Below are 27,493 nucleotides of genomic sequence, written 5' to 3'. Positions count from 1 at the left end.
CTGCGAGGGAGGCTCCGGTGTGGCAGCCATGGCGGGCTCCTTCAAGTATGACTCTCCTCCTCGGGTATTCGTGGCACCACCGTACCGTTTGTCAGGATATGGGCCCCTAAATTCTACAGTGCTCGAAGGTGAGGTGCCCATAGATATGATGCCCTCACCGAACACTTCTGCAATAGAAGTGCCACTTGCACCTTCTCCACAAGACGTCGAGGATGAGCCCAGCACTTCTGCAAGGGAAAGTCCACCCGTGCCTCCTTCACAAGACGTGGAACATGGACCCAGCACTTCTGCAGGGGCAACGTCACTCGCTCCTCCTCCCGAAGGCGAAGATGAACAGTCATCGACGATGACTGAGGCGATTCCACGATGTCCTTTCGGATTGCACCGGGAGATGCAGCTTCGCGAAATGGGACGCTATGGCGTACACTCAGCGGGTTTCTGCCGCGTAACAAATGATAACGTCGGTCAACGTGCAGCTTAATTTTTTTTCAGTCAATTGCAGCTTTTGTTTTGTTCTCTCAAACACGACATCATGCTCGAAGTGTGTTGCATTTCTTTGACGGCCCGGTTTTCCCGGTCGTGAGTCCAATTTTTCCTATGCGCGTCGAGGCTCCTCACTGCCCCAGCACCTTATTCAGCGCTTGTAGATGGCAGCCATCTTTTCCTAGGCACTGTGCGAAAACAGGCGAACGAGCGAGAAGGCTACGGCTGAGGATATACGTCATTGCCGCGTGTGCGGCGCGCAGTCACTCCAAGGGCCACGCCGACAGGTGGTGACTGAGGTCGACATTATGTGGTGTGCTTGCTCTAAGCGTCGCATTGAAATGCATCGCAGCGAAATCTAGGGAGCTGAAAAGCATTTTTATCAAAGGCACCCTCCTATACATTTTTGATGTCCGTGCCTCTAAATCCCTTTGATAATTTGGAAGTAGCGACACTCTCCTCCTCGATTCTCCTCGCCCGTCGGCTTCGCATGGCACGCTTTTAAAGCGAAAGCTTTACTGGCCGCGAACTTGCGATTTTGCCGTGGCGGTGCTCCGAGGAGACACATGACGCCAAAACGCGTGCCTCGCCGCGGATATCTTTCTCTCGCTCCCTAGTCACTACTGCGCATTCGCCACTAGTAGCACCGAGCCACAGGTGTTCCGCCGCTGCGCAGCGCCGCGCCTTTTCACCACCGGCGTTTGGTACGACATCACACTGCGTTCCTCGTCGCTGCGATCGCCTCCGCTCGCTTCGCCAGCTGCCTCGCATGCCTGATAACATGTCAGAGGGTTTAAAAGGAGAGCTCGCGTGCGCCGCAACCACAGTTGGGGTGGCAGTATGGACGGCGACAATTGTGATAAGCAGGAGGAGGCCTGGAATCGACATCGGATTGAGATGAAGAGGAAACGAATCGCCCAGGAAATAGATGAAAAGCGCGCCGAACGACTGGCTAAACGCCGCAACATAGCTAGAGAACCACACTAACCTGGACTTGCAATCAAGGTTAACCAATGGCAATCATGCAATGCCTTAGCTTTTGGTACGTATTTCCTGGCATAGCCGAGCTAAGCCACTGCCATTTTTTTTCTCCTGTGTTCCCGCGGATGGGCCGCAGCATTCTATGGAGGCGTGTCATTTTGGTCCAGATGCGCGCCCCAGTAGTGTCGAAAATTTTGAGAAATGCTAATAACAGCATCGATAATGCTGAAGCCAATGTTTATGAGGAGGTTGGCTTTTTTCTTAAACCTGTATGAACGGAGTATACTGATGTAAAAGGAGCTTTGAGGCGAGTTCTATACTCCAGACAATGTTTCTGCCACATGATGAGATGCTTTACTTCGTGCGTCTGATCAAGTATTGCTTTTGGCACACCCCTTCGTGTATGGCTCATTAAGCAATAGCCTTAGGTCTCTGTTTCAAGGTCGCTTTGCTAGCTACCGAAAATATAACGTGACCGAAATAAGGCTGAAAGCGAACCAAAGCACGTGCAGCCGTGTAAAGAGATGATTAATGATTAGCAAAGTAATGATTGATTAGTGATTGGATTAAGATGAATTAAGGTGAAGTAGGATTAAGCTGATGTAAGTGGAATTAAGATGGATCAAAGTCAATGAAGGTGAATTAGGGTGAATGAAGGTGGATTAAGCAGTGTTGGCGAAGATTATGGTGGAATAAAGTGAAGGAACAAGGGCTTAGAATGATTACAGTGAATTAAGAGGGATTAGGGTGAGATAAGGTGGATGAAGGGGGATTAGGATGGATGAAGGTAGAATCAAGTAGGTTATGGTTGATAAAAATGTAGTAAGGAGGATTATGGTGGACTAAAGTGGATGAATGAGGATTAGGGGGATTAAGGAGGATTAAAGTCGGTGAAGGCGAATTATGGTCAGTTACGGAGGATTATCGCGGATTAGGGTGGACTAAAGTGAATGAAGGAGGATGAGGGTGGATTAAGGTCATGGAGGATGAAGTTGGTATATGGTGGATTAACGTACAATAAGGAGGATTAAGGCCTATTAAGGTGGATTATGGATTAATATGGAATAAAGATTATTAGAGTGGTCGTTGCAACGTTCATCCACTTTAATCCTCATTTATCCTTGTTGATGCACCTTAATCCTCCTTATTACACCATAATGCACCTTAGTCCACCCTAAACCGTCTTAATACTGCTTCATCAACTCCAATTCACCTTTATCCGCTCTAATCCACCCTAATGTTCCTTCATCCACCTTAATCCTCTTTCCTACACCCTAATATTTATTCATGCAGCTTAATCCTGCTTAATACACCCTAATTCGCCTTAGTAAAAGCTGATCCACATCCATCAACGCTAGTCCACCTTAATCTACCCTAATATATCCTAATCAGTCTTAATCCTTGTTTACCAACCCTAATTCGCCTTAGCCTATCCTAATCAACCTTAATGCCCATTCATCAAACTTAATCCTCCCTAATCCGTGCTCATGCTCGCTAATCCATTCTTATCCACCCTAATCGGTGTTGATATTTCTTCATCAACCCTAATACACCTTTACCACCCTAATCCGCCTTAATCCTCCTTCATCCCCTTAATACTCTTTCATACAGCCTAATCCTTATTCATGCACCTTAATCCTCCTTTATGCACTCTAATCAACCCGCATCCTCCCTAATACATCGAGATTCAATCACTAATGAATCATTAATTGGCTAATCATTCTCTCATACAGGGTTGGACATGCTTTGGCTGAGGCTGAGTGGCTGAAGAATTCTATAGAAATTTATACAGTACCAGCGGCATCCACGACAATAATGGAAGGGGGAATGGTCTAGAGGAATTTCACCATTCCACAAGTAATGCCGAAAGAAGTAAAGAAAGCCTAGATAGCTGTGCAAAACTATGCAGCTGGGGAGGATCAGGTAACAGCAGATTTGTTGAAGTATGGCAGACAGATTGTTCTAGAAAAGCTGGCCACCCTGTATAGGCAATGCCTCGTGACCTCTAGCGTACCGAAATCTTGGAAGAACGCGAACATAATCTCAATCCATAAGAAAGGGAACGCCAAAGACTTGAAAAATTATAGACTGATCAGCTTACTGTCCATTGCCTTCAAAGTATTTACTAAGGTAATCGCAAATACAATCAGGAACGTTTTAGACTTCTGTCAGCCGAATTACCAGGCAGGATTTCGTAAAGGCTACTCGACAGTAGACCATATTCACACAATCAATGAGGTGATAGAGAAATGTGCGGAATACAACCAAGCCTTTTATATAGCTTTCATTGATTTGCGAGAAAGCGTTTGATTCAGTCGAAACCTCAGCAGTCATATAAGCCTTACGGAATCAGGGTGTAGACGAGCCGTATGTAAAAATACTGAAAGATATTTATAGCGGCTCCACAGCTACGATAGTCCTCCATAATGAAAGCAACAAAATCCCAATAAAGAAGGGCGCCAGGCAGGGAGATACGATCGCTCCAATGCTATTCACAGCGTATTTACAGGAGGCATTCAGAGACCTGGATTGGGAAGAATTGGGGATAAGAGTTAATGGAAAATACCTGAGTAACTTGCTATTCACCGATTATATTGCCTTACTAACTGAGGGGGCCAAATGCAATGCATGCTCACTGACATGGACAGGCAAAGCAGAAGGGTGTGTCTAAAGATTAATCAGCAGAAAACTAAAGTAATGTTTAACAGTCTCGGAAGAGAACAGCAGTCTACGATAGTTAGCGAGGCACTGGAAGTGGTAAAGGAATACATCTACTTAGGGCAGATAGGTGACCGCGGACCTGAATCATGAGACTGAAATATTCAGAAGAATAAGAAGGGCTGGGGTGCCTTTGGCAGGCGTTCTCAGATCATGAACAGCACGTTGCCATTATCCTTCAAGAGAAAAGGGAATAACAGCTGTGTCTTACCAGTACTCACCTACGGGGCAGAAACCTGGGAAAAGGGTTCTACTTAAATTGAGGACGACGGAACGAGCTATGGAAAGAAGAATGATGGGTGTAACGTTAAGGCGGGATAAGAAGAGAGAGCATTGGGTGAAGGAACAAGCGCGAGTTAATGACATCTTAGTTGAAATAAAGAAAAAGAAATGGGCATGGGCAGGGCATGTAATGAGGAGGGAAGATAACCGATGGTCTTTAAGGGTTACGGACTGGATTCCAAGAGAAGGGAAGCGTAGCAGAGGGCGGCAGAAAGTTAGGTGGACGGACGAGATTAAGAAGTTTGCAGGGACAACATGGCCACAATTAGCACATGACCGTGGCAGTTGGAGAAGTATGGGAGAGGCCTTTGCCCTGCAGTGGGCGTAGCCAGGCTGCTGCTGCTGATGATGGTGATGATGATTTCACAGACGGGGCATGTACGCTTGCGCGTAGAAATGATACGTGGATGGAGCAGATCCTACAGGAATTAATTGACAAGGACCATATAGCTGGGTCTCACAAAAGAGTTTCAAGCAACTTTGTCGCGCGAAAAGCAGGGCCACCGTGCTCCAGTATTTGAAAACACTTCGCAGTTTTGTATGCGTGCGCCTCAAAAAAGGTTTAACGAGCTATTTGAGTCGTTTGCGTAAGCCACGAAACGCATACACTCGTATATATTTTCAGTTCCAAGCTCTCACGAGCAAGTCCGTGAGGCATCGAGGAGACAGGATCTCCGGAACTCCTCGGGGGCGGCCTAGGCCCAGGCCACAAATTTGGCGGGTTTTCAAAAAAGTTGCTACTGCCACCAAGCTCTCACGATAAATTGGTGCATGATACATGTTGGCACTACCCTGCCGAAAGCGACATTGATCTGATCGCACGTTAACTTCTGTCGAGACCACTCAGCACGCCAAAGTGACAGGTCGGGTCAGTATAGCGAAGGACCTCGTTGGAGGACGCGACGTTGAAGAGCGTGTAACCGGGAAGGATATCAGAGAGGATAGAACGATAAAGAAGCGCATGATATATGTGGACTAGTGCAAAGAAGGAGCAGCGTTCCAGCGTTGTCCAAGAACGCATGCCCCTCGATCAAGCTTCTTTTGTAGCTGCGCACGCCGTCCACGTACTAGTTGCTGGTGTTTGGTGCTGCCAAATTTCGTGCTGTTTACACAATGCCGACCAATGCTGAGTTGTCAAAAGAAATGGACGCTTTACGGGCTGAGGTTGCTGTGATGCGTGACAGCCTGAACATGTTTAATGAACTTTTCGAGACGGTTAAGAAGCAGAATATAGATCTTGCTGTTGAAAACAGGGCTTTGAAAGATGAAAATGTCGACTTGGCGCGCAGGGTTTCTGAACTGGAACAGTACTCCCGACTAAATAACGTAGAAATAAAAGGTGTCCCTGCAACTAAAGGTGAAAGCTGTCTTGCGGTTGTTCAGTCTATGGGTGATGCTATAGGATGCAAAATCGCTCCTGAGGATATCGACACTGCACATCGTGTACCAGCTAAAAAGGAAACAAATATTATTGCACGCTTTTGCTCCCGAGAAAAAAAAACTGAGTTCGTGAAAAAGGCACGCAAGGCTCGCTTGACCACTGTGAACCTTGGGTTTCCACAAAAGGATCAGAAGCCTTTATACGTAAATGAACATCTTACGCAAGAAAGAAAGCGGCTGTTTGCACAAGCTCTTGAGCTGAAAAAGGCAAGAGGCTGGAAACACCTCTGGACAGACCACTACGTAATCAAGGCGCGAAAGACAGATGACAGCCGTGTGTACCGGATCTCTAGTGCGGGTGATCTTACTGTTTTCACCTAGCTTACTAGTGTTTGCGGCTGCATATCTTAAACCTGCGCAAGAATGTTTTCTTGTCAGGATCTTAAAAAACATTTCAGTGATGAAACTTCCAAGTTATCGCTAATACATTTCAATATTCGTAGTCTACGAAAAAACTATGACAGCCTCATAGCATTTCTTTCCATAACTAATCACAACTTCTCTTTTATCTGTCTATCTGAGACATGGTTGTCACCGGACGATAGAAATTTATATGCGCTACCAGAGTACAATGCAGAGTACTGCTATCGTGCTACGCCACGTGGCGGCGGATCTGCCATATTTATTAAATCATCATTGCCATACAAACGCCGCAATGATCTTGCCTTTTGTAATCTGATCTGCGAATCTATATGGTTAGAATTTGATCAGAGTGTTTTTTCAATTGATGGCCGGAACACAGTGTTAGCGTGCATTTATCGTTCACCATCATCGTCATACTCTGAGTTTTGTCTGCAGTTTGAAAAATTGTTGCACACTGTTGCGAACGAAAACAAAAATGTCATTATCTGCGGAGACATCAACATAAACATTATCGACCCTAATAGTCCATCATGTTCTGATTATCTTGCGTCTTTTCTTAGCTATGGCCTTGCTTCTCTAATCACTTCTCCAACTAGATGTGAGATGACAGGATCTAATACGTTAATTGATCACATACTAACCAACTTTACTACAGATCATACGGCAGGAGTCATCGAGCACAGCATAACCGACCACTACCCTGTATTTTTGACTTTAGCTGGAGAAAATTCTAAAGCGACTGAAAAGAAAGAGAAAGTACATTTCGACTCTCAAAAATTTATTTCTATGATACAGTCAAATGACTGGACCGCAGTACTCTGTGAATCTTCCGCGGAAGAGGCTTATCAGTTGTTCTTGGCTGAAGTTACACGCTGCATTCATGAATGCACTACTACATCTATCCTAACTCGTTTCTTCAGTTCCCCTCGAAAACCTTGGGTCACGAAAGCGCTACTTCGATGTATATTGAAGAAAAATCGGCTCCACAAAAAGGTAATTTGTCAACCATTTAACTGTGAACTTAAATCTCGTTTCAAAAAATATTCTAACACGCTTGCAGCAGCACTTAAATGTGCTAAACGAGATTACTTTCAGAACAAGATTTTGAATAATGCCAATAATACGAGGCGCAACTGGCAGGTCATTAACGAATTCTTAAATAATAAATGCCGTGAACATGTAACAAAAATAAAAACTGAGACACATACATACTGCCACCCAGCTGATATCGCGAATGCCTTCAGCGAGTATTTTAGCAGTACTTGCGATTCTCAAACAGATCCCCCATTACCGACATTGCCTCGTCATCTTCATTCTTTTTACTTGCGACCTACGAATGCAAAGGAAGTTCTTCATGTTATATCTTCGCTTAGGTCTACTGGACCTGGCCTAGACTCTGTTCACCCATCACGTATCAAGTTAGTTTCTAATGAACTATCTCCTATCATAGCCGATATTGTTAACAAAATGTTTAAAGCAGGCATAATTCCCAGTTCTCTGAAAGTTGTAAAATAACACCTGTTCACAAAAAAGGCAATCGTGAACTTCTGAATAACTACAGGCCTATTTGTATTCTTTCATTTTTCAGTAAAATCATTGAACGACTAGTTCATACACGTTTATCATCCTACCTAGCAAAATTTAATCTACTATCACCTAAACAGTATGGCTTTCGGCAGGGTTGCTCAACTGAGCTTGCGCTTCTAACCTTTGCCGACAAAGTCAAGAAGGCAATCGACCAAGGCCTGCTGGTTGGAAGTGTATTCATAGATTTAACAAAAGCCTTTGACACCATTAATCACAAAATTCTAATACATAAACTTGAATCTTACGGCATAACTGGCCCAGCACTTCAGCTTATTTCTAGCTACCTAACTAATCGTACTCAAGTTGTTCAGATTGACGGCAAACTCTCATCTGCTAAGAACATATATCAAGGCGTTCCTCAGGGCTCGATCCTTGGCCCGCTGCTGTTTCTGCTATTTATCAACGACCTACCTAATGTTCTAACCACTACAGACTGTATATTATATGCAGACGACACCAGTATTTTTACTTGTGCTAGCGATGTCGACGAGCTACAGCAAAATGTTAACGTTGATCTGCATAACATAACTTCCTGGTGTCAAAAGAACATGTTGTGCATCAATCCTCTGAAAACGGTTTTTATGGTTTTTCATTCCTTCCCGACACTAATTTCGAACTCTATATCGGTGCGTCTTGAAAACAACTTAATACCAATATCTGTTAGCACTAAGTTTCTTGGCGTAGTTTTAGACAGGCATCTGAAATTCAATCTTCATGCGCAGTCACTTGTCCGTAAGATATCGTTTGGAATACGCGCCATAATCAAAACCCGCTCGTACTTTCAGCCACACATTATCCATTCCCTTTATCATGCACACATTCACAGCCATTTATCTTACTGCATATCAGCCTGGGGAAACACATACCTCGCTCACCTTAGCCAACTTCAACGCATGCAGAATCAGGCGATTCGCCTCATGACTTTCAGCCATTTCCTATCCAATGCAACGCCACTTTATTGCAGTTTAAACATTCATCCTCTTCATCAGCTCTTTCAGTTAAAGTTAACAATCGTGATCTATAAGTTATTTCGTAATATTGCACACATAGATGGCTTTGTTACTGAAACTTTTGTAAATACTAACACTACTAGGTTCTCTGAACTCGATAATCGTCTTTTGCCTAAAGTGCGCACAAACTATGGTAAGTTCACGACCACATTTGCGGGAATAAAACTATGGAATTCTATTCCACATACCATAAAATCATCCCCCACAGAGCACATATTCAAGAATCAGGTTAAGAAATACTTTATGCAGCAACTCTCTTCATCCTAACCACTGCCTTTGTGATTGTAATCATAATTGACTTAGCTATTGTACTACGCGTTTATTACTCATATTTTTATTGTATTTTACATTTGCATTGCTTGTTCACTACAGAAATCTTCTTCGCAATTTTTTGCCTTACAGTTTTGAGTTCTTCTTTTTTCGCGCTGTTTCTTATTTAGTCTGTAATGCCACCGTAACCAATGTTTGATCTGTATTGTCTTTTTTATTTTTTCATGTATGGGAGTCCCCCTGACAGTTTGTAACTTTGGGACTCCCTGTGTAGTGTTCATTTTGCATACAATTCTTGTAAATCTGACATCACTGATGAATAAACTTGAACTTGAACTTGAACTTGTTTCCCTGCACAGTTCAATAATGGCAGCCCGCGAGCTCGCAGCCGTTAGGAGAAGACGACGAAGTGAGACACTGCCAGCAAAGATGCCCGGTCGCCGTCACCCCGTCCTCGCCGTCACCGGACCACTACCAAATCTGGCGTCTCCGTCGCCTAGGGGACAGCTGCCTTGCGACGGGTTTCTCTCTCTTCCCGCCCTGCAGCCGACGGAACGGGAGGGCGAGTGGTTCTCACTACGGCAAGAACACGCGGATGGTACAACAGCCGCGGCGACCAGATCGGACCCCGTCACGGCACAATCGACGAAGCCCGCGCAGTCGCATGACGTCTCGCCTCAACGCCCGCTATCTCCGCCATTACAGGTGGTCAAGAGGCGAGTACCGATAAGCGCGCCTTTTCTTCTGCACCGGAGCTACGTGCAGGAGGAGACGCTAGGAGCCGAGGGCGTTCTGCTGGCTACGTCGACGAAACCGCACGCGCGACCGCGGAAGTCCAAGCGAGTTTCGAGGGACGCCGTTCGCGTCAAAGAAGACCACGAATGGCCCGCATACACGCCGAAGTCGGCATATCTCGTGAACCTGGGCGCAACCATACCGTTAGAGCTACAAGTGATCGCCGCTCAGGTCACCCCTATTCCGGATAACAAGGACAGCCTGCAGTCTCAGAACCGCAGCAAGAACCCGGATACTTCAGTAGTTAGCCGCGCCGCCACGAAGGTGGTGCCCTCGGCAGACTCCAGCCATCGACGAGACAAAATTACAGAAACGCCACAGCAGGTGCGTGTCCTATCTATCGAGGGAGGATCTGTCGCCTGGTCAAAGCGTTCGGTCGTCCCCAGAATCCAGTCGAAACGCTGGGAAAAGTTCACACCCCCTGAGAAGGGACACTCTACGAACGACGACGTTGAGGTCCACCGGACGACCTCCTCGAATGTGGCGAGGGACAGCGGCACCACGGCCAAGGGCGAGCGTGCGCCGCAGACATCTCTGACGGGCTGCGTCAAATCGGTACCACTGTACATCCTGCTCGGGGCAACGCTTATGTTTTGCTTCTGGGTGATGCACGAAATTAAGGACGACTCTGGCGTCGCGCTCCCGGCATTTGCCGCAGGTTGGGGCAATCCTAGCGACGGCGCTGTAGAGGAAGGCTCGATTACCGTACCTCCCGAGAGCGACGTAGAGGCGGCCGTGCGAGAGCTCCGCGGAGGACGCGGCGACTGGAAGCGAAAACGCATCGTCATCGACGGCTTTCCGGGCCGCGAATCCGGCGTCGAAAATTTCACCGGCATCACCGACGACTACTTCAACGCCACCGTTTTATCATAGAGGAACACGACGCTGCGACTTGATAAGAATAAAGAAACGTCGCGTCGTATTTAGAGTTGTTGGCTGAAGCAACGAATGAGTCGCGTGCCGTATACGTTTGCGTCGCTTGCACCGGATTGCGCGACAGTTCGCGACACGCATTGGCTACCTCCACTTCTCTCGCCTGTGCTTGTAAACGAAATTCGCTCATCCTGCTATAGGAATGACGAGGTACGTAAGTGCTACTATTCCATGCATCCGCCAACGATTGTTTGTTGCGAATACACCGTACCTTGCCATAAAGTGTTATAGATTCCTATGCGATAACATCAACCAACGGCGTCATCATTTCGGTAAAGCGTGCATTCCAGTGCACTTTTTACACACGTGACGAATTATGTTACCTCCGACGGCTACCCGAGCTATGCTAGGGCAGGTATAAATGTATAGTGCATCGGTCGCTCGGAAGTACTCGTATATCGCCATCTTACGTGCTTTTACTGGATAGGTTTCAGAACAGAAAAGAAAATTAGGTCTGTCCTAATTTTAATATGCGAATGATTATTATTAACTCTAGCAAGGGCCTACTACGGAGTATAAGCCTGGAATCGGGTGACAGGAGCAAATATATAGAACCAAAAAGTAGCGCAAGCGAGATTTAGAAACGTAGAAAGTATTGACGCTTCTTTTTCAACTCTTCCGCGGCTTGAGGAGGTCATGAGGAGTGAATTCCTTGAACGCGTCCCACGTGACCATCCCCTGACAGGGCTCCTTCCAAATCCAACACGCTATATAGTGTACGCGCTCTAGCGGGCTGAAAACGAAGAAGACGAGCAATACAGTCGCAGCTCCGCCATTGGGCGAAACTGCGACTTTTATTTTGTAAAGTATGCCCTACCAAAATTTTATTGTCCTTGTGTAACGCAATGTTCCTTCCCTTTATGACTCTTAGTTTGTTTTTGTTGGAATTACTCTTCACAAGATCCTGTGTGGCCAATACGCCTCGTAGTTATGAGCCATATTTCAACGAAATAGAAAAGAATTTAGTGGCGATTTAGCCGTAAATGCGAGAGGAGGAGAGAAAAATAGAAGGCAGGGATGTTAACCAGGAATGCGTCTGATTGACTACCCTACGCTGGGGGACGATAAAGATGGAATAGAAACATGAGACAGAGAGAGGATCGGAGGAGGGGCGGGAGGGAGAGGAAAGACGCGGTGAGTTCTTGCACGCTCGCGCGGAGGGCACCCCAAGTCAAAGGCGTTCACACAGGTCAGTCGTCCTCAGGAAAGGCAAAAGTGCGCTAGCCATATGTCGCATCTCTTTGAGGCAACGCACCCATGATTTAAACCGCATTCACTAGATTGCAAAGTGTCCTGCCTCTTTGAGCAGTGGTCCAGAGCAGACCATATTTAGTTCCACAACAGGGTGTTACACGTAACCTTAGGCAAACCTTATGAATGAATAGAATTTATTGATTGGAAAGACAGAGAGGTCGACCTGAGCTAGTGCGCTCTAGTCTGCTACTCTGCACTGGGGAAGAGGGAAGGGGAGTGAAAGTATTGGGATGGATGATGATGATAAGAGAAGTGGTGAGTGCTTATGTATACATGAGACAGTTGCCTCGCTAGAGCCGCTCGTCGAGCTTGGTGTCCTGCAGGAACTTCAACAATACTTTTGTTGCACGCACTGAAACTGCAGTGTCGGGCCATGGGCCGAGGATAGCTTCCTCCGACCGTAGTTGTCTGCCCACGCTGGCTAGGAAACTGTCTAACGTCCTTCGCTCCAGCATATATGCTGTGCAGTCGCACAGTACGTGTTGCAGTGTTTCGGGCATCTGGCAGTGTACACAATCGGGGTTGTTCGATTGGCCGATGAGGTGTGCGTAGCGACGGGTGAAAGCAACACCGAGCCGAATCTTGTGTATCAATGATGTTTTGCTCCGTGTAAGCTTCGGGGGCAAACAGAATTTACCGTCTGGGTCAATCGTATGTAGACGTCTGTGAATATTGTCAGAGTGGGCTCTGTAAGCCTTTGTAAGGTCCTGCAATGAGTGCCTTGATCATGGAGTTGGTGTCAGGTCGCGAGTAGGCAATCCGTACTTCATCAGAGGAAGAGGAGGCCGATCTTGCCTCACTGTCAGCGAGTTCATTACCAAAGACACCACAATGGCTAGGCATCCATTGAAAGGTAATCACGTGGCCACTTAACTCGGCACTGTGACAAAGTTCGACGATTTCCAGCTCGAGCAGATAGTATGGTCCTCTCTTTAAAAAGTATTTTAGCGACTGTAGCGCTGATTTGGCATCGCACAATATCGTCCATTTATGGGGTGTCTGCGTTCTCATAAAACGGACAGCCTCTCGTATTCCCGCAAGTTCTGTAGCCGTAGATGTCGATTTGTGGTCTAATCGAAATCGTTGAGCGATTCCAAGTTGTGGGATGACAAATGCGGCCGTTGTGGCAGATGGCGTGACCGAACCATCGGTATATACTTGTACAGTCCCACTATATGATGTAAATATATGGGACAGGGTGAGCTGCTTCAAGCCAATGGAGGAAACGTGAGATTTCTTCCTAATTCCGGGTATCTGAAGCCTCACTAGTGGTCTTGGCAATGTCCATGGAGGTGTCACGGGGATGTCGGTGGCCTGGAATCTTGCAGGTAAAATGCTTGCGTGACATGCAATAGCTTTAGAAAAAGCACAGTCAAGGTTGGTGCTTGGAAGTGTTGACAGTGGATGGTGTGAGTGTCTGGTTAGCAGGCGAAGATAGGTTCGCACAGGTTCACAAGACCTGTATATGTCGATAGGACAAGCCCGTGCTTTCGCTATTGTGCCCTTAGTTGACGTGCAGCGTGGCAAGCCAAGACATATTCGTAGTGCTTGTGCCTGAAGGCTCTCCAGCGTGCTTATACAAGAGGACCCCATGTTAGATAACACAGGCATGCTGTAGCGTATGTAGCCCACAAAAAGTTCCTGGTACACTTGGAGCAAACTTCGCTCAGAGGGGCCCCATCTCAGTCCTGATATTACACGAAGAACGTGTATGAAGTTGGTCAGTTTAGCCCTAAGCGCAGTAACATGTTTGGTCCAGGAAAGGCTGCGGTCTATTATCACGCCAAGATATCTCTGGTGGGTGACTAAAGGGAGCGCTGTTCCGTCGACAACGATTGGATAATGTGACATTGATTTGCGCGTGAATGCCAGGACTGCACACTTAGTTGCTGAGAGTTGCAGGCCTCTACGGCGCAAGTACTTCGCCGTTATGGTAGCCGCACGTTGGAGTCTTGCACGCACTTGTGGACGTGTGACCCCAGATGACCAAATACAGATATCATCCGCGTACGTACTGATACGCACTGTTTCAGGTAGCTCGTCTGCAAGGCCCACCAGTATGATATTGAACAATATTGGGCTAAGGACACCACCCTGCGGAACACCCCTGCGAACGTCATGTCTATCAGTCTCGCCATCCGAAGTGGACATGAAAATGGTGCGGCCACTGAGGTAACTCTGCAGCCATGCATACATCCGGCCACCAACACCAATATCCTCAAGCGCCTGAAGAATCGAATGGTGGAAGACGTTGTCGTAGGCACTTTTGATGTCCAGAAAAATTGCGCATACCAGACGACGGCGTCTCTTTTCCTGTTGAACAGAAGATACTAGGTCGATCACACCGTCAATTGATGATCGGCCTCTTCTGAATCCATTGATGAAATCAGGAAGTGCACCACTTTTCTCGAGTAGCCATTCCAGTCTGCTCAGTACCATCTGCTCCATCACTTTACCGACACAGCTTGCCAAGGCTATTGGCCGATAATGTGAGAGATCATGTGGGCATTTCCCAGGTTTTAGTAAAGCCACAAGACGACTGCACTTCCAGTGATTAGGCACAGTTGCTGTGTCCCACGTAGAGTTGTAGAGCGCCAGGAGAATTTCTCGAGCTTCTACTCCAAGATGACAAATCGCGGAGTATGTAATTCCGTCTGGTCCTGGACAAGTTGACCGGCGGGAAGAAGATATCGCAGCGTCGAGCTCGTGCATAGTAAAAGGTGCGTCCAGACGGTGATCACTAGATGACGGGAAAGTCAGTCGTGAATGGGTTGGTATATCGTTCGAAGAGCTCACGAGTAATTTGCAGAAGTCATCGGCGACCTCAACTTCACGCCGGCCTTGCCGTATGGCCACAGCGCCGAACGGATGAAGCTGTTGTGGAGGCGAGCGAAGGCTTCGTACAATTTTCCAAATTCTAGAGAGAGGTTTTCTCGGATCCAGAGAGCCGCAGAATGATCTCCAGCGTTGTTTGTCAAGCTTGTCAAGGTGTCGCAGGACATGACGCTGAGCCCGGCGTGATGCAGTGACGTCTAATGGTGATTTGGTCCTTCTGTATTTCCGTTCTGCTCGACGCCGTATCGCGCGAAGTCGCTCGTAGTGGTCATCAATAGATGATCTCGGTGAGGGTGCGCTGAGGTGTTTTGTTCTGTCACGTAAAGTTGCCGCGATGACGTCTTCAATATTGGATGGTGCTTGGAAGGCTTGACATGCATTGGTCACAGATTCTCGAAATGTTGGCCAATCGATAGAACGCACAGTGTGAGGAGCTGGGGGACGTAACCATTTCAGCTGAACATATGTTGGTAGATGGTCACTTCCATGGGTGTCGAGATCAGTACACCATCGTGTAGCAGACAGCAGGCTTTTTGAAACAAACGCAATATCAAAACAACTGCTGTAGTTAGAGCCCCGAAGGTATGTTGGCGAGCCATCATTGATCACCATCAAGTCTTGACTAAGCATGAAATCAGCCAAGTCTCTACCGCGGGCGTTCGTCGAAGCAGAGCCCCACATGGGATGGTGGGCATTAAAGTCACCGATGAATATGTGGGGACCCGGACAAGCTTTCAGTATGGACAGCAAATATGAACAGTCTATGCTCGATGTTGGGGGTATATACCCGCCAATTACTGAGAGTGTGCGCCGCTTGTACTTCAGCGTTATGCAAACGTACTCGTTGGAAGCATGTGCAGGAATGTCTTTACGAAGGCACGTTAAATTCCGACGAACAAAAGTGAGCACTTTGCTTGAATTGTGATCATTCTTTGACCACAGTGGCACATATCCAGATACACGTAGTGAAGACGTCATGTTTGGTTCACATATTACAGCCACGGGAAACTGGTATTTAAACATCCATTGGCGAAAGTCTGCGAGGCGGCCTCGTAGGCCTCTGGCATTCCACTGCATTATTGCACATCTTCGTAATTGGTTTTCAAAAGATAGCGCCATGATGCCTTATTGTAGAGCCGCGAGGAGCGGTTCCAAAGCATCTAGAACATGTAGCGCGGTCTTAGCAACCGGCGTCTGTAGTCCGCAGAGAAGTGAACGCATCGTAGTTATCAGGTGTTTCAGCATACTTCGTACATTTTCATTTTCTGTCCTATCATTCTCAACCACCTTTGCAGACACATCACCCGACGCGTTTAAGCCTGTTTGTTTGGGTGGGAGCGACGGCCAGTCAATGTCAGAGTCGGTCGGCGGAGGCGTCGTTTTATGCAGCGCATGTGTTCCACGTGCTGCTGCCGAAGAAGGTACGTCAGGCCCGCATCTTGATCGCAGAAGCAAACTTGGCAAGCGAGGAGTTTGCCAAGCGGCCGATGGTCCATCTGTACGGGAAGCACTCTTGTCTTGCTGTCGTCTGTGTCGCGATCGACGTCTGCGGCGGCGTATCGATGTAGCAGCCTGTCTGTGAGTGGAGTTGTCCCGCACCATCTTTCGAAGCACTGACATTTCGTCCTTGATTTTCTGGCAGTCTTTTGATGTCGCTTCATGTGGACCGGCGCAATTGGGACATTTTAGGGCAGTAGCATCGCAGCTATCATTTTGATGGGCCCCTCCACACCATTGGCATGTTACGCCGCCCTTGCAAGCTGCGCTTACGTGTCCTATTTTGAAACACTTCCGACACTGCACCAGTTTTGGCACGTAAGGGCGCACACGGTGTCTTACGTATCCTACTTTTACGTAGTCAGGTAATGTTTCAGAGTCAAAGACTATTTTAATACACCGGGATTGACCGAAGCGGTGAATCTGCACTATTGGTGCGGTGGAATTCAAAAGCTTCTGGAGGTCAGTGTCTGCGATGTCTTTGTCCACATCAGAGATAACGCCAGTCGAGGTTCCTTTTCCATACGCAAAGAAGGAGCGCACTGGGATGTTTCCTAGTAGTGTGGCAGCCTTTAACGTATCCAGAATTGACTTGTTGTTCACGTCCACCGAAAGGATGTTCCTCCGAGCGTTAATTTAAGGCAAACCTTAAAAATATACAATGGCACGCAGCTGGACAGAACGAATGCAAAGTTGTTTGCCGTCGCTTAGAGATGCTCAGGTTATATCTCGCATTCCGCCTAATTACATAGTTAGTCTTAATTATTTAATAAGCTCCTCAAAAATTATAATTATAGGAAAAGTGTCAATGAGAGAATGGTAGAGCAACACGAAACACTCCCGATACACCTTACTCCCGATCCAGATTACGCAATGCACCAGCAACTTTTGAAAGGTTTATGGACACAGTGCTGCGCTGATTGAAATGGGCGATTTGCATGTGTTCCCTCGACGACGTAATCTTTTTGGAAAAACATTTGAGCACAATCAGCGACTTGGCGTCGTACTGGACCGCATGGACTGATTTTAAACTCAAAAAAGTGTCACTTCGGTGAGGGCCAGATTCTCGTGCTCGGTTTTCTCGTCGACACAGGTTGTATTCGACCTGACCCTGAAAAGATTGCTACAGTGCGTGATTTTAGCCAACCGAAGACAGCGAAAGACCTCCGTAGTTTCGTTGGCCTGTGTTCGCACTTCCGTCGGTTAATTAAGAGCTTCGCCCAACTTGCTCACCCACTCACGTGCCTCCTTCACAAAGAGATATGGACTACAGGGTACGAGGACGCGCGTTCCGTCCGCTGAAGTATCTACTAACTTCTGGGCCTGTGTTGCGCCATTTCGATCCCGAGGCCATGACTGAGCTGAACACTGATGCTAGCGCTGTCCATGGGCGTTGGCCCCGTCCTCGTTCAACTTCATCATGGGCGCCAGCACGTCGTTGCGTACGGAAGTCGGACACCGACGAGAGCGGAACGCAATTACACTGTCGCCGAATTGAAATCCCTGGCAGTAGCCTTCGCCATATAGAAGTTTCGGTCATAACTGTACGGTGGCCATTTCAAGATAGTGACGGATCATCATTCCCTTTGCTGGCTTGTTGGACTGGGGGATCCTTCTGGACGGCTAGCACGTTGGGCGTTACTCCTTCAAGAATATACCTTTCCTGTTGGCTATACAAGAGCGGTCGGTGTCACACCGATGCCGACTGCTTGTCTCGTCTCCCGTCGCCACACTGCACCCCTAACAATGGCGACTTCGACGGCTATAGTGCCAGCATTACCGAGTTACCTCGCCTCGGCACCTTTAAGTGTGAATAACGTCGTAATCGTACACTCATACAACTACTGGAGGCTGCTCGCATGTCAGGTCAGACAACGCCCTCATGCTGTGCGACGGCCTGCTTTACAAAAATGATTACTCTGCCGAAGGCGCTTCCTTGCTCCTAGTCGTTCCCGAACGCCTGTGTGCTGCTATTCTTCGCGCCATGCATGATGACATCACATCGGGCCACCTTGGCTTTGCTCGCACGCTTCATCAATTACGCCAGCGCTTTTACTGGCGTTCGATCCCACAACCTTCGCATGCGAAGGTTGTGGGATCGTTCCCCACCTGCGGCAAGTTTTTTCATCCACTTTAATTTCCATAAATTTATCGTTTTTCTTGATTTCATTAAGCACAAGTAATTTCCCCTATGTTGTCCTTGGTGTCAGTGTTTGTTGCCTTCATATGATACGACTAATATATTACGAAAACGCATTTCATTCAGTAGATATTCCAGCAGTCATAGAGGCATTACGTAATCAAGGAGTACAGACCGCTTACGTAAATACCTTGGAAAATATCTACAGAGGTTCCACAACTACCTTAATTCTACACAAGAAAAGCAGGAAGATACCTATAAAGAAAGGGGTCAGACAGGGAGTCACAGTGTCTCCAATGCTATTCACTGCGCGCTTGGAAGAAGTATTCAAGCTATTAAACTGGGAAGGCTTAGGAGTAAGGATCGAGGGCGAATATCCCAGCAACCTTCGGTTTGCCGACGACATTGTTCTATTCAGCAACAATGCAGACGAGTTAGAACAAGTGATTGAATACCTCAACAGAGAGATTGTAAGGGTGGTGTTGAATATTAATATGCAGAAGACAAATGTGATGGTGAATAGCCGGGCAAAGGAACAAGAGTTCAGGATCGCCAGTCAGCCTCTGGAGTCTGTGAAAGAGTACCTTTACCTAGGTCAATTAATCACAGGGAACTCTGATCATGAGAAGAAAATTCGTGGAAGAATAAAAATGGGTTGGATCGCATACGGCAGACATTGTCAGCTCCTCACTGGAAGCTTACCATTATCATTGAAAAGGAAGGTGTACAATCAGTGCATTTTACCAGTGCTGACATATGGGGCAGAGACTTGGAGACTGACAAATAAGCTTGTGAACAAGTTAAGGACCACGCAAAGAGCGGAAGGCAGTTCTGGGTGAACTGTCTGATTATTGACAGTATTAGAGAGTTCTATTTTTGCTTGGTACATGATACGTTACAGTCATACGTCGTAAATACCGCGAATTAGTGGCGGTGAGCAGACGACGCGGCGCAGACGAACACATCTTGTGGCCCTCGGCCTTCCTATTGTCCGAGGAGTTCTGCAGCTTCCACAGCGCTGCAAGTGACTTCTGAGACGGAGTATTGCATTCTTGATCTCCGCCCTTACGTTGCCCCCGACCAAGAATTCAGTGATACGATCTTGTATTACGCGAAGCTACACTTGAACTACGCGCGAAAAACAGTAGAGAGCTTCGAACAAGCATCGGGACGATTCCGCATACAGTGAAATACTAGTACACAGGCGTTCACCGCCTTCTGCTGCCACTGGAACGCGGCGCCGCGCTGTGACAGGGAATCGAACTCAGGACCTCGTGTGGCGAACACCACACGCGCTCAGCAACCGTGACGACAACGCGATAAATAAGGAAAGCGCACGTTTCGTCTATGCCGGAGCTGGTCAGCCGGAAACCATCAGGGACGTCAACACTGGCCCACTCCGGCCGACGCCTCCGGAATCTGTGCACGCACAGAAGCGTCGCACACGCGTGATTCGAGCAGCCGAGGGAAAAAAGACAAAAAGCACAAACGCCACCCGGCGTGTTCCCGTTCCTAATAGACCCATCAGACGGAGACCGCTCGCTTCATTAGGCGAACCGGGCGCCGCGCCCAACCATTAACATTCTCCGGCGGAGCCGTGGCTTCCCTGCTTCCCGCGTTGCGCGCACGACTCTAATTGCAACGGGGCTCGCTTAATCACCGCTAACGCGATGGCCCCGTCTGCGCGCGCGGATCTTCCCCGAGTCGCGGATATCGTGCGCATGCGCTGTGCGTGCGTGTGTGCGTGCGGGGCCGTCGAGGAAAGCTCGGCGTCGTCGGTTCGGGCGGGCGTAACACCGCGCCCCTCATCTGTGGATCTATATGGCCCCCGACCTCGTCGGTGCATATATACGCAACTGGCGTACCTATAACACGCGCACTCCGCGAGGCCATTACCGAAGGGCCATCATATGTACTAGACCCGAGAAATGCAATCAGGACCGCCGCTTGATCCGCCAACCATAATTGTTATACGCCATATGCGGTATGATGTTTATATATATATATATATATATATATATATATATATATATATATATATATATATATATATATATATATATATATATATATATATATATATATATATATATATATATATATGTTTGTCGGTATCTTCTAATTAGGGTGGGAAAAAAAAGAAAGTGAGGAACTCACCGTAACAATTAAGCAAGTTAAGTGAGGAACTTATGGTGCAGGCTTTGCAGTCGGCTAGAACAGTCGAGCCAGATCTCGCATTGCACGATTACTAAATTTTGCAAGAACTTATTTGTGTTTGTGCGCGGATATACGCGCGTGTGTTCTGGATGCAGAACTGTGAGACATACGTAGCACAGTTCTCGAAAGCATTCACGATGCCCGTCCTCCCAGCGAGACCCGTCGTGGTGCGTGGCCAAGAGCAGCGATGGTGCATCGTCCAGCAGCCGCAATCACCCGAAGTGGCTTCTATCTTCGTCTTTGCCGCTTTTGGATTCGTTGACTTCATTCCGTTATAGCGGCAACGACATCTGTAGGTGCCGGATATCTCTTCGATTTATCTGCTGTCATTTCCCCATCAATGGACGGGGGTCCCTCTATAGATAACGCGGTGATTCTACCCATTTCTGAGACAGCGCGTCGTCGGAGTTGGGTGCAGTGGCTTTCAGTGGATGTCCTTTATGAGCAGCATCGACTTGCTTTGGTCATTAGCGAAGATCATGCCGGTGAATTTTCTCTCCCAATCACAGGTGTCCCACTAGAGACATCCACAGCTTCACTGACGTCTCCCTGAAACGGCCATCATGTGCCTTGCCTGCACAGCACCTGACGCATGCTTTCGGGAGATGTCCATAGCGATGGCGCTTGGTGAAGCATGGCACCCTCAATTGCCATCCTAGATGTCCCAAACAACTGTCCCTCAAGCACAGCGATGGGCAGCCTGGGACCAGGATGAGTATCAGGCTAGTAGACACCCTGTCCTTTAGCGTGAACGTGCGTGAACGTCACATCATGGTTAGTGATCTGTCAGCCTTCCACGGTATCACAGCACCACTTTTCGCGCGCAACAGATTGAAATGTGTCATGAGGTACATTGGCGCTGCCACGACGCGCCTTTGCTTCAAGAAGTTTCATTTTTATGTCTCTGTTTGCCGGATGTATGAGAACGCATTTACGGCTCGTCACTTGGAGCTATAGGTCCGTGGCATGTGACGCAGGTATAACAAGTTACACGTGACTCGTTTAGTGTGGGCGAGCTCTGAGAATGTCCGTGGGGTCAAGCGCCTATAGGACAGCATCTAAAAATTACAAAGCGCGATATGACCGGCCAGCAGACAGTGTGCAAAGCAATAGGAAGTAAGTGTTCCCAGAATGTAAGCGATGCATTACGATCTTGTACATTGCTATATAGTTACCGCGTACTTTACACCGATGGCTAGCTGTTTCGATGAGAAAAAGCACAACGACACAACTGTCCGAAACGTCGTTTTACTTTGCTATAATGCAACATTCGCGTTTGGCGACCTTTGTGGGGCCTTACTTCAACGCGGACTCCCAGATTTTATGGACCAGGGGTTATACGAAAAAAAGTGAATTTATTTGCTGCACTGGTATACGACCTAAAACTGAAGATTGCAGGTCGGACTTGGCATTCCCAAATATCGCAGTGCATTCGTTCGTTTCTGGTTGTCAAAATGAGTAGAAAAGAATTAATTTTATTTTTGTTTTTGCGCAGATCCCCCGGTTCACATACTTTCGATCACGGGTGTACTAGCGAGGCCAGCACAGGCAGTACTGCAGACGGCGTTGTGTGCATCTAGAAGGAGTTGCTCTTTAGGAGGTGGCCGCGTCCACTGCTATAACCTCCTGCTGTCGCAGCAAATGAGCTGAGAAGAACAGCTGAAATGCGATGCTTTCTCTTTAAGCACACAATTCGGCGCGTCGCCTCTGTAAAAGAAAGATACTCAAGGTGGCCGGCCGGCTCGGTTGACACGAGCATTCACGTGCTTCGAACGGATCGGGGCCCGTACGTGTACACATGATAGGCAGGCGTCTGGCGGTCCACCACTCATGATGGCGATCGGGCTGAGAACGAGACAAGCGCTGCGATGAGTGCGAACAGCGAACTACGGTTGCAGAAGGTTTGTGAATGCGTGCCCAGCTGCTCTTTCTTTGCTTCCTCTTTTTACGATTTTGCTCAAACTCAATAGTCGTGTCGCACGCAGCAATCGTACATGTAGCATACACAGGTCACACATACACATTGCAAACGTGTCCCTAAGTTTCCTAGCATGAAGCCAATTAGTTTTCATATTTCCGTAGAAAAAAGAACACAGGAACCCGATTCACAACGATTTTCGTTCGTAAGTGTTGTCTGCATGCATTTGGCCAACCACCTCTAAAGATATATCGGACATTATGTTTGGCTGGCGTGTGGTCTTACGGCCAAGGGCGCAGGTTTGTTTTCAGGGAAACGCTGGTTAACCTGCCAAACTTCGCTTTAGCTATTTGCCACTACAAATGAGCTCTATCCGTCACGCAAACACGCACGCACACGCACGCACATTTGCTGACAATTGCCGCATCTCGAGATCATTTTGTACATGTACAGTCGACCAAAAAAGTTTACGGACCACGGGATCTGAGAAAATGCTAAAGATACGAGCAGCCCTTAGAATCAGCCTATAAAAGCGTGCATCACAATGTTGTTCGCACCTACCACTAAAGACTGGAAATGGGACTAACAAGCCGCGTTTTGAGGGTGAGGAGATATTCAGCTTTTTGTCAGATCTCTTGGTCCGTAAACTTTTTTGGTCGACTGTACGTACTCGTATGAGGCGTTCATTTATCAATTAATTTATTTATTTATATTATTAATTATTATCTACTCATTTGTTCACTATAACATCCATATCTCTAGCACCGCAATGCTTACTCGGTTAGCCTACTAGCAATTTTTTTCCCTTACAGTCATATGCCAGTTTCGCAGAGTATGACACTGACCCCTTTTTCTAACATTCGGCAGGTTCTGTCAGTGAGCTTAACTTGTCCTTACCGAAGATATCAACGCCAACACGAAAAGACAGATTTTCGTCAAGTCATGCGTTTCTCTGCTATTTCTGTTCTCCAACATACTAATACTCATATTTCCCAGTTCAGAGGACCACTGCTTTAACACATATTTATATACGCATATTAGACCTCTTCGCAGTCATACGCAGAGTGGTTTCCCGGCATAACGGCACTTGGAAAGCTGCTAGTCTAAGCTTACTGCCATTACTTCGTAGTAAGATGCCACTAAAGGCGGTTGTAAACAGCAAGACGGATGTTGTCGCGTACTATAGCTTGAGGGCGTTTGACAAGGCGTCCAACACACATGCCTTCTTGATCTGAAATTGCCGCTATGTAGACACGGCAGCGGATTGTGAACATATGATGAAGCCAAGAAAGCCTAGAGCGCCTTCGCCGTTCTTTTTTTTTTTTTCATTAAAATATGGGATTAATTGTCACTGATGAATAACTTTGCAATAACCTTTGCGCTTTCGTAAAAGGAAATGGAAAAAGAAAGTGGAAGTGGAAGAAAAAAAAAACAATCTGCTGCCGATGGGCGCCGGAGCCACAATTAACGCATGACGCGTGTAATGTTGTACCATGTAATTGAACTACGGTGGTGGCTGTCCCCCACCGCGTCCGCTTTCTTGTGTATTTGTGCCCACATTATTATAAACCTATAGTTTAGGGGATGTTCTCGTGGGGGCCTGTGGCTACGTGATGTCGTCAACTGTTTGCTCTGGTCTCCAGCATCATTTATGTGTTCGATGGAAATAAACTTATTCTTTATACAGTGCCAACGAAGATCGTGGTCTAAGCCTAATGTCGGAAGCCTGCAGTTTGGTATCGGCCGGTGTATAGGCACCGGGCGGCCGACGTATATAAGGCGCCAGCGGCACGTCAGCAACATGCCGGCGAATAGCGCCGCCCACGGCAGAAGTCAAAGCACTGTCATGTGAAGCAGACGACAGCACGAAGGCGCCCACAGAGCTTCCAGTGGTTTCGCATTGCGGGTTTTAGGGCCTAACGTACCGGAAAACGAATTTTAGTGTGCCTGCTTTTGAGAAAGGTCGCCACTTGTACGAGTCAGGCCACATCCACGGCACCAGGTAATATATAAAGCAGAAAACTATAGTGCAAATTGCGATGCAAATGCAACCCGCCAACAGAGCTCACAGCGGTGAGTTAGGACGTGGATCACCAGCATTTATATCCCAGATATTACCTTGCTGTGCACGTTAACATTGCCGCGAACTTAATCATGTAAATAGAGGAAGAGCAAAAAAAAAGATCATCGACGATATATGAAAAATGAACAAAATACATAACCACTGGGCCCCATACTACAACACAGACGATTGGGTATGTATTGTAGTATGGGGCCTCTGGGCGTGCATGTCACTGGGTATCTGCCCCAAGGACTAATGGGCATCTGCTGCTCTTCAATAAAACTTTTTGAAGTCAACTTGGGTCACTGCAAGTATCACTACAACATCACACCTACACGGTGAAATTCACGTAATGCGATCTCCTTTGGAAATGAGGGTCGGCGTCGACTTCTTTTTTTTTTCGGCTCTCAATAAGCGCGTTCTTCCCAAACACGACCTTCAAAATCACATTCGTGCTCTTTAAGGGCTTTGCATGGGAGATATTGACCTAAGAGGCGTTCGCTGCTACCGAAGCGGTTCATGAAGATTGTTCTCATTTTTACGATAATCATACTGTGACGAAGTATTTGTCAGAAGAATACAGAGACTACCAGAGCGACTGCAGTTGTTATGAACGATAACGTATAGGCTTGTGCGTGTATTGTTCGGCTCCACTAGCAGTGATGCAAATTGCAATATCGCGGTGGTTGGATCGAAATCCCTGACGCCGTAGGCACAGCAGCGCTATGTTCAAATTGTACGCAGGCTTCTCTCATTCCGGCCGAACACGTCTACAACGAACGCCTCTAGAAAAGGAGTAACTCTGTCCCTGTCCTTGTGTGAGCTGTGCGATGCGCGACCTTTACAATGAGGCGACCTCTATAACGAAGGATCCTTGCCCTTCCCTGTCAAAATGTACTGTCGCTATGTACATGACACTTTTGTCATCGTCGAAAAGAAAAACCTGCATGCCATGCATGAGGCGCTTAATGCCGTCCACCATGCCATTCAATTTACCTGCGAGACGGAGAAAAGTGGCAGCCTAGCCTTTCTGGATGTGCTGGTACGACGGAGCGAAGGAGGTTCAGTGGAGACAGCCGCATATCGCAAATCTTGCGATAGCGGTTGTGTGCTGAGTTTTGACTCTCACCACTCTACAGAACCCAAACATGCCGTGGTACGTACGCTCCTGTCCCGTTGCGATGCACTCTCGTCAACGCAAACTTTGAGGGAGCAAGAATTAACGAATGCTGTCCCTCTTTTGCATAAACGGAGTTACCCTCAGCGCTTTGTCAATGATACGCGACGCCGCATGCAGAGACCCCGCGTGAGCAAGGCCGAAAGGCCAGCATCCTTTGTGTGCATTCTGTATGTCCACAGTGTATCAGACGCAGTGCGCAGGGCTTTACGGCCTTTGGGTGTTCGAACTGTGTTCAAACCCTCGTACACATTGGAAAACGTGTTACCGAAGCCAAAGGACCGCGCACCTCCGGACGGACAAAATGGTGTAGTCTACAAGGTTCACTGCTCGGACTGTGGTGCCAGCTACATTGGCGAGACGGGGCGGCGACGTCGCACTCGACTGAAGGAACACTAAAGGGACGCTACGAAAGCCACACGTGCCAAGATGGAAATGGTGGATCATTGCTTAACAAAAAGGACACTTGTTCGATTTTGATAATGTAACCCCGTTAGCACAGGAACACCAACGGGGCCCATGAAAACTTGTGGAATAACGGTATCCGTCGCGATCAATCTGCATGCAATTCTAAGCGTGGCCCCCTGCCGGATGTTTACGGCAGTATCATACATAAATTGGATGTATTTTTCTGATTTGTTGCCATTTGCATACTGACGATGCCACCCGCATAGGTGGCGAAACGTCTATGTTTTTGTTATTTTATTGTTGAGTAAAGCCAGTGAAAACAACACGTTGAAGTATGAGTTCCCCTGGCTTTTGGAACATTTTTTTCAAAGGTTCTCGCTTTCTCTGTAAACTGTAATGGTTGGGGTCGGGCATGAAATAGATAGTGGCTGGCCCATGCCGTCGTCCAACTTATCCACGCTGAGGACGTTGTTGAAAGGAGGGACTTGTGCTCGTCGAGAACGAGGAATATGTGTTTATTTACAGTATTTACATGAGAACGTTACAATTCATCAGTCTAGCATTACTGAAAAAGGAATGCACACTGAGGAGCCACCAACGGCTCCTTGAATACACTCTGTCCTCCCTAGATCCCTAGGTGACGGAATAACGGCCGTTCGACCAAACGGAGCGTTCAAAGTCATCGTAGCGGACCCGCATTTTAGGGGGAGGGTTTACGCACTCACTCCGGCACAGGTTTCACTGACCACACCAAGGTGAGAGGGTTCTCGCAGACACGGGCCCTGCCCCGAGCAGGCGCCTCTTCATCCCAGTGTTGACCCTGCAGACAATGGTCGCCGCGTCTGTCCATGACTTCTAAGCCCCGTGAGACGGTCGCAAGACATCTTCTCCCAGGAGCTCCACCGCTTCTAGCAAGCCGTGGCGGCCACGGCGAATCCACTAACAATACTTGGTCTACCGGTTGCGTTTAGTCATAGCGGCGCCGAGGGGGTGTTGATGCGGCACATTGTCGTCCCTACAAAACGAGTCGCCGCAGAAGGTGGGGAAGAACTCCAAGGTCGCTTCTGGGAAACTCGTCACCTCCGCAGCTGCAACTGGCTGGGAAAATTTCGTAGGTCGGTAC

The sequence above is a fragment of the Dermacentor albipictus genome, chromosome 1, assembly GCF_038994185.2.
Source record: "Dermacentor albipictus isolate Rhodes 1998 colony chromosome 1, USDA_Dalb.pri_finalv2, whole genome shotgun sequence".
Classification (NCBI taxonomy): Eukaryota; Metazoa; Arthropoda; class Arachnida; order Ixodida; family Ixodidae; genus Dermacentor; species Dermacentor albipictus.
This window is presented reverse-complemented; position numbering follows the sequence as displayed.